Source organism: Coregonus clupeaformis, chromosome 7, assembly GCF_020615455.1.
Source record: "Coregonus clupeaformis isolate EN_2021a chromosome 7, ASM2061545v1, whole genome shotgun sequence".
In the NCBI taxonomy this organism is placed as follows: Eukaryota; Metazoa; Chordata; class Actinopteri; order Salmoniformes; family Salmonidae; genus Coregonus; species Coregonus clupeaformis.
The window spans coordinates 18,093,005-18,101,026 of NC_059198.1; the positions used below are offsets into that span (position 1 = coordinate 18,093,005).

General features: G+C 42.5%; 1 long non-coding RNA gene across 1 annotated transcript; it reads right to left on the minus strand.

The window, feature by feature from the left end:
* Nucleotides 1–4,689: 4,689 nt before the first annotated feature.
* LOC121570619 lies at nucleotides 4,690–5,752 on the minus strand. The gene is made up of 2 exons (XR_006001493.1): nucleotides 5,444–5,752; nucleotides 4,690–5,278 (listed from the first exon to the last, which is right to left on the minus strand). It is a non-coding gene; the product is annotated as an uncharacterized LOC121570619 (long non-coding RNA).
* Nucleotides 5,753–8,022: the final 2,270 nt, after the last annotated feature.

Genomic DNA, 8,022 nt, shown 5'->3' on the forward strand with positions numbered 1-8,022 from the left:
CCAAAACATCACTGCTCTAGAGGAGATCTGCATGGAGGAATGGGCCAAAATACCAGCAACAGTGTGTGAAGACTTACAGAAAACGTTTGACCTGTGTCATTGCCAACAAAGGGTATATAACAAAGTATTGAGAAACTTTTGTTATTGACCAAATACTTATTTTCCACCATAATTTGCAAATAAATTCATTAAAAATCCTACAATGTGATTTTCTGGAAAAAAAATTCTCATTTTGTCTGTCATAGTTGACGTGTACCTATGATGAAAATTACAGGCCTCTGTCATCTTTTTAAGTGGGAGAACTTGCACAATTGGTGGCTGACTAAATACTTTTTTTCTCCACTGTATAACAAAGTATTGAGAAACTTTTGTTATTGACCAAATACTTATTTTCCACCATAATTTGCAAATAAATTCATTAAAAGTCCTACAATGTGATTTTCTGGAGAGAAAAAAATCTCATTTTGTCTGTCATAGTTGACGTGTACTTATGATGAAAATTACAGGCCTCTCTCATCTTTTTAAGTGGGAGAACTTGCACAATTGGTGGCTGACTAAATACTTTTTTCCCCCACTGTAGGTGTTTCTTTTGTCCAGGTGGGAAAGGGCAGTGTGGAGTGCAATAGAGATTGCATCATCTGTGGATCTGTTGGGGCGGTATGCAAATTGGAGTGGGTCTAGGGTTTCTGGATTAATGGTGTTGATGTGAGCCATGACCAGCCTTTCAAAGCACTTCATGGCTACAGACGTGAGTGCTACGAGTCGGTAGTCATTTAGGCAGGTTATCTTAGTGTTCTTGGGCACAGGGACTATGGTGGTCTGCTTGAAACATGTTGGTATTACATACTCAGTCAGGGATATGTTGAAAATATCAGTGAAGACACTTGCCAGTTGGTCAGTGCATGCTCGGAGTACACGTCTTGGTAATCCGTCTGGCCCTGCGGCCTTGTGAATGTTGACCTGCTTAAAAGTCTTACTCATATCGGCTACATAGAGCGTGATCACATAGTCATCCGGAACAACTGATGTTCTCATGCATGCTTCAGTGTTGCTTGCCTCAAAGCGAGCATAGAAGTGATTTAGCTTGTCTGGTAGGCTTGTGTCACTGGGCATCTTGCGGCTGTGCTTCCCTTTGTAGTCTGTAATAGTTTTCAAGCCCTGCCACATCCGACGAGCATCAGAGCAATTGTAGTACGGTTCAATCTTAGTACTGTATTGACTCTTTGTCTGTTTGATGGTTCGTCGGAGGGCATAGCAGGATTTCTTATAAGCGTCCGGGTTAGAGTCCCGCTCCTTGAAAGCGGCAGCTCTACCCTTTAGCTCAGTAAGGATGTTGCCTGTAATCCATGGCTTCTGGTTGGGGTACTGTATGTACGTACGGTCACTGCACAGGAATGAAATCATTAGCACGTATTAATCATATCCTTACTAATGCTGCAGAATTTTTTTTGAAAGCATTATCCAAATCCATCGGATCACAATATAGTAGCCATATCTAGGAAAACCAACAGCTGGGCCTAATATAGTGTATAAGAGGTCATACAATACGTTTTGTAGTGATTCCTATGTTGTTGATGTAAAGAATATTTGTTGGTCCGTGGTGTGTAGTGACGATCAACCAGACACTGAACTTGACACATTTATGAAATTGCTTATCCCAGTTACTAATAAGCATGTACCCATTAAGAAAATGACTGTAAAAACTGTTAAATCCCTGTGGATTGATGAGGAATTGAAAAATTGTATGGTTGAGAGGGATGAGGCTATAGAGATGGCAAATAGGTCTGGCTGTACAACCGATTGGCCAACGTACTACAAATTGAGAAATCATGTCACTAAACTGAATAAAAAGAAGAAGAAACTACAGTGAGGGAAAAAAGTATTTGATCCCCTGCTGATTTTGTACGTTTGCCCACTGACAAAGACATGATCAGTCTATAATTTTAATGGTAGGTTTATTTGAACAGTGAGAGACAGAATAACAACAAAAAAATCCAGAAAAACGCATGTCAAAAATGTTATAAATTGATTTGCATTTTAATGAGGGAAATAAGTATTTGACCCCTCTGCAAAACATGACTTGTTGGCAATCACAGAGGTCAGACGTTTCTTGTAGTTGGCCACCAGGTTTGCACACATCTCAGGAAGGATTTCTTCCCACTCCTCTTTGCAGATCTTCTCCAAGTCATTAAGGTTTCTAGGCTGACGTTTGGCAACTCGAACCTTCAGCTCCCTCCACTGATTTGCTATGGGATTAAGGTCTGGAGACTGGCTAGGCCACTCCAGGACCTTAATGTGCTTCTTCTTGAGCCACTCCTTTGTTGCCTTGGCCATGTGTTTTGGGTCATTGTCATGCTGGAATACCCATCCACTACCCATTTTCAATGCCCTGGCTGAGGGAAGGAGGTTCTCACCCAAGATTTGACGGTACATGGCCCCGTCCATCGTCCCTTTGATGCGGTGAAGTTGTCCTGTCCCCTTTGCAGAAAAACACCCCCAAAGCATAATGTTTCCACCTCCATGTTTGACAGTGGGGATGGTGTTCTTGGGGTCATAGGCATCATTCCTCCTCCTCCAAACACGGCGAGTTGAGTTGATGCCAAAGAGCTCGATTTTGGTCTCATCTGACCACAAAACTTTCACCCAGTTCTCCTCTGAATCATTCAAATGTTCATTGGAAAACTTCAGACGGGCCTGTATATGTGCTTTCTTGAGCAGGGGGACCTTGCGGGCGCTGCAGGATTTCAGTCCTTCAATGGTGTTACGGATACAGGTATCCTGTGTTTTTTTGTGTTTTTCCTCTCCTTCTGCCCTAATCACAGGTGTCCTGTATGTTCCCGATTGGTGGTCGTTGGGGTGTCTGCTGATTGCTGAGGTGGACCAATCAGTGGACATTCCTCTGCATTGCACCACCTGTTTCTGGTTTTTCAATCACACATCCCATTGTTTAAAAGCCAGTCAGTTGTGTTTGTTGACAGAGACTATTTTCCGTATGTGAGTATGGATACTGTGGTGTCCTGTGTACTCACTCATTTGCTGGTTACTCTGTTTGGTAACTTTGTTGTGTGTTTTTGGGAAAAGGGGAATTTAAGCAAGTTGCCCTTGGGCATACATTACCCGTAGGAAGAAAACTGTCTAAAAACACTAGTTAGACCTGAGCGGACCACCCACTGTAATTTTTGTATGATTAGCAGTAGCTTAGCGGTTCTTGAGGCAGGCAAGATCAGTTTAGTTTTTTTTTACACTATTGTTTCATTTCTTGGGTCCTGCTCAGCCCTTTTCCCCAAACCTTTACCGTGTGTTCAAAAATAAACCTTTTATGTTTGACGGTAGTTTATGGTTGTCGTGTAGTTTTTGTTCTCACTGTGTGGTGGCTGACTAAATACTTTTTTTCCCCACTGTATACAAGGGCCCATATTCACTAAGTGTCTCAGAGTAGGAGTGCTGATCTAGTGTCAGTTTTGCCTTTTAGATCATAATGAATAAGATTACATGGACGGGGGGGACGACCTGATCCTAGATCAGCACTCCTACGCCGAGATGATTTATGAATCTGGGCCCAGAGGTTGTGTGGCTCAAGCAGATAAAACATTAGTCCACCACTTTCTGAACCTTCTGCCTTCTCTCTGACTATTGAACTTTCACCCCCCTCTGTAGGAAAAGGTCAGCCCACCTTCTGCCCCAGTCACTGGATCCCCTATGCAGGCCACTGCTACTACCTGCAACGTACCAAGAAGATGTGGAGGGATGCCCTGGCCGCCTGCCACAAAGATGGAGGGGAGCTGGCCAGCATCCACAACATAGAAGAACAGAGCTTCATCATCTCTCAGTCAGGATACAGTGAGTGCACAATCCATGTCGTAGCTACAATTACCTCTATATCTGATAGATCTGTTATGCACTACGAGGACCTTTCTTATGGGTCGTCATTTCTATCCGTTTTGAAAACCACTCTGAGATGTGTCCCAATAACTATCTGGGTATTTGAATTGACAAAGAGTTCATGTTTAAAAAGCATAGGGATGAGCTAGTTAAAAGCTAAGATTTAAAGTGGGCTTCTTTTTAGAAATAGATCTTGCCTCTCCCTAAATAGCAGGAAGCAGATTGTACCGTCAACTTTCCTGCCAGTTCTTGACTGTAGTGACCATTTACTAGATTGCAGCTGCAACTACTCTTAAACCTTTGGATGCCGTCTACTATAGTGCCCTTCACTTTATCACAGGTGACAGTTTTAATACTCACCATTGCATCCTGTATCAAAACGTTGGCTGATCCTCATTGAAGTCCTGTCGATCACCTCATTACTACCTTTTTATTTACAACGTTCTACTACACAAGCTTACAACTTACCTAACTTTGTTGCTAAAGTAAAAAAGAATGAGCGACCAAACCCATTAACAGGGTTGGTTAACTCTTGAGGGCCCTCTGATCTCTACCTATTTTGGTAAATCCTCCTTTAGCTTTAGTGCCCCCATTGTTGGAATAACCTGCAAAATTCCTTGCATCTTGATTCCCTGGTGCCTCTAAAGCAGTTTAAGACTCTGGTGTTTGTTACGTTCTCCCCTCGGGTGTAGTTCGTCTGAGGAGGAGACGTAAATGCCCGTGCCTGCGCACACAATGTAAACTAGATGGATGGGGAAGAAATGTGGGGTGTAATGAACTAAAATAACCAGACACAACTACCAGAACTCAATGTTAGCCCTCTGGGACGTTTAGTAAAGTAATTAAACAGAATTATACAACACCCATAAAGAAACAGTAAATAAAATAAAAACCAATCAAACAAACCAGGGAAGGTAAGAGAAGGGAATGTTTGGGATCGGGTCCAAGTAATGAAAATAAACAAAAGGTCCCTTCTCTTCTACACACCTAATCCTTCCTATCACACTTTAATCCTTAACCAGCTTTCCTACCTGCTACCACAAATACAGGGGTGACACCCGCCCAGCTAACATGGCGTGTAAAACAGTGGGTTATCTACGTGTGAATGTACACCCATGGGCAGAACTACCTTTCCCTTCTCCAGGACCCAGGTAGGGTGGAATAAAGCAGGAGGACAGGCTGGAACACAAACAAATATAAATTAAACCAACCAATAACCAAATCCTCAGCCAAACAAAAAGTACCCCCTCTTCCTCTCGAGCTCACACGGGAAACAGTTTATACTCTAGTCAATCAGCCACAGCTGCCAGGACTCCGGACCGAAGCCACGCCCACCATCGTCAGCCGCAACTCAGCACACCTGTAATGACCAGAACCCACAAACAGAACAACCAGTCTGAACCACACACACACCACAAAGGAAGATTGGGAGAAAGAAAAACATGTCACACGTAACACGTCCCCCCCCAAAAAAGAGTAAACCCTTGGGTTTATGATAAGAACATTACATTTAAATAAGATATGCGGTACAATCAGGAACATCAGCCAATACAATATTTACCAAACGTTGAAACGTGGCCGGGGCGTTCCTCATTCCAAAAGCCATTACTGTGTACTGGCAGAAACTGTCAGGGGTTACAAAAGCAGACACCTCAGAGGCACGAGGGGTTAAAGGCACCTGCCAATAACCTTTTAACAATTCAAGCTTAGTAACATAAGCAGCCGATCCAATGGTGTCTATACAGTCGTCCATGCGAGGTAAAGGGAATGAGTCAGGTATAGTGTCACGAGAATGTCACAAGAATTTTGTTATCTCAATGGTTGAAGTGAAACACTTCTTAAATATTTGAATAATTCCCAGAGGTGTAAATCTCTAGTTTAAACAAATTAAACAAAGACCCCTTGCTGCAATGGTCAGTCTTTATTCATTGAGAGCGCTCTGGCCTCTCAAGTTCAGAGTCCATCTTTTATACACACACAACAGAGGAAAAATCCCACCCCGCTTTAGGCGGGCTGTATTTTTCCACTGTACACATATAAATCATTATCATATTCTGCAACATGTTTCATAATCTCCTCCAAGCCTAATGGTTTCTCCCCTCCCTAAATTGGGAGGCCTATTTCCTTATCTTGGTTTCACAGTTGTTACAAGTTGTCTGTCCACAGTTCTCCTTCTCCTTTGTTGTCTGGCCTAACTCTTACTCATATTGCTAAATAGTAACACAATGTCATAATCTTTACTTGTGCTACGCACACACATTATTAGATTATAGTCTTATTATTCTTAATACATTTCACACCGTTACATAGTGACAGGGTGGAATATTTTAGTCACTACATTTAAATTCTCCTATCAATCCACCCTTTGACTAAATATTACACAAATACACTGAAAATATACCTTGTTATAAAAATGAATCACACACATCGAAGCATATAAGTTGATTTGCATATAAAATGAATCACTCGTACAAAACACACTATAAAAATTACAATTGTCTGGCATACTATCAAATTTTGCTTCCAATCATAACACTTCTTGCTAGGATTTTTGTTATGATCTTCATTAAAAAGATAATATACTAAACATTAAAAATTGTCTCATTCAATACAGGTTCATCAGGATTGAAATCTTCTGCATCGTCCACTAGAGTGGGATGTCATTCTATTGGTCTGAGTCTGGAACGGGTCCATACCTCACCATCTGTTGGGTCACTGCTTTCTCCAGTGACCTAAACACAAGACCTCTCACACACAGAATTAAGCAACATCCACATAACATGAACATCCCAGTCACAGCCCCCACTAATAAAGTTGCAACAATAGCTTTCCATTTTCCAAACATGTTATCAAACCAACCGGTTAGTGAGTTATCAATACCAGAGTTCTCAGCCAGTTCGTTCGCCAGCGTGGTGAGTCCCTGAAGAGCCTTGGTCACTGACCCATCAAGTGCTGTATTATTGGGGATGAAAGTGCAGCACATAGATCAAAACATAACACAAACCCTGCCCCTCTCCGCCAAAAGGAAATCTAAAGCTATTCTATTCTGCCATGCCATTAAGCTAGTTGCCGCTGTCTGCTCAGCCAATCCCTTTATTGCATCACGAGTGTGGTTAATAAATCTCTGTTGGTTGTAGTAAATGTAATTTATCCAATCCACGTTCTTATTAATTGTTGACCACCAGAAAATACTTGATTCAAAACTAAACTAATTCTTCTGGAACCCCTCGAGGTACTCCTATCCCATCGATATATACCCTCTCATCAAAGGATCCCGGAAGGAGGTCTCGCTTTTTACGCGACAACCCATCAGTCTCTGACATGTTAGATTGTTTGATGAGAGTGAAAGGCATTACCAGCTGAGCTAACGCACAGGTTCCAGTCCAATTCGCATGTAGTCTGGGCCACAGTCTGTTACCACCATACAACCACCTGATGTCAGCGCGGGCCTGATTTTGGTTCCTAAAATCCTCTGGCTGCAACAAAGAGGAGAGATTAGCCATGGTCTCTTTAGTTGTGACATTCTCTGTGTGGGAGCAGGAGCTAAGATGTCCTACCCCATACCCTATCTTATCCATCCTAGAAAAACAATAATAAGATTCCCCTGAGACTTCAAACTGAGGTAATCTAGGTCGGGGTGACTTTGTTACCGGGGGATACAGATAGAGCAAGTTAATACAAGACTCCTCCACCACATTCCCAGGTGGCTTGAACAATTTAACCATGCAGGATAAACCTGACGGAGAGTTAAAGCCTGTCAAGGGGAACGGAGTAGTGGTTAACCTAGGTTTAGCTGTTCCACAGGCGTAACAGTCCTCTTTGGACATAGTTCTTGCCGTATACTGTATCCATTCCAACCATAGGTTCGGATCCCTATACCCAGTCTCCACCTCTACTACTTCCTTCAGGTCTATAGTTTGCACTATCTTCACCACGGCCCCGGTCTCACTCCTTCCCTCAGAAATGTGTACTCTATAGGGTGCCCTAGTTGAAGAGGATATTTCACTTGTCGGGACTGTAACATCTGCTTGGTTGATCACTACCCGGAAAGCCACTAATGGATCTTCACAACATTTGCGGTCAAATCCAATGTACCACAAGCCCACATCAGTAGCCTTTACCTGTTTTAGCGTAATTCAG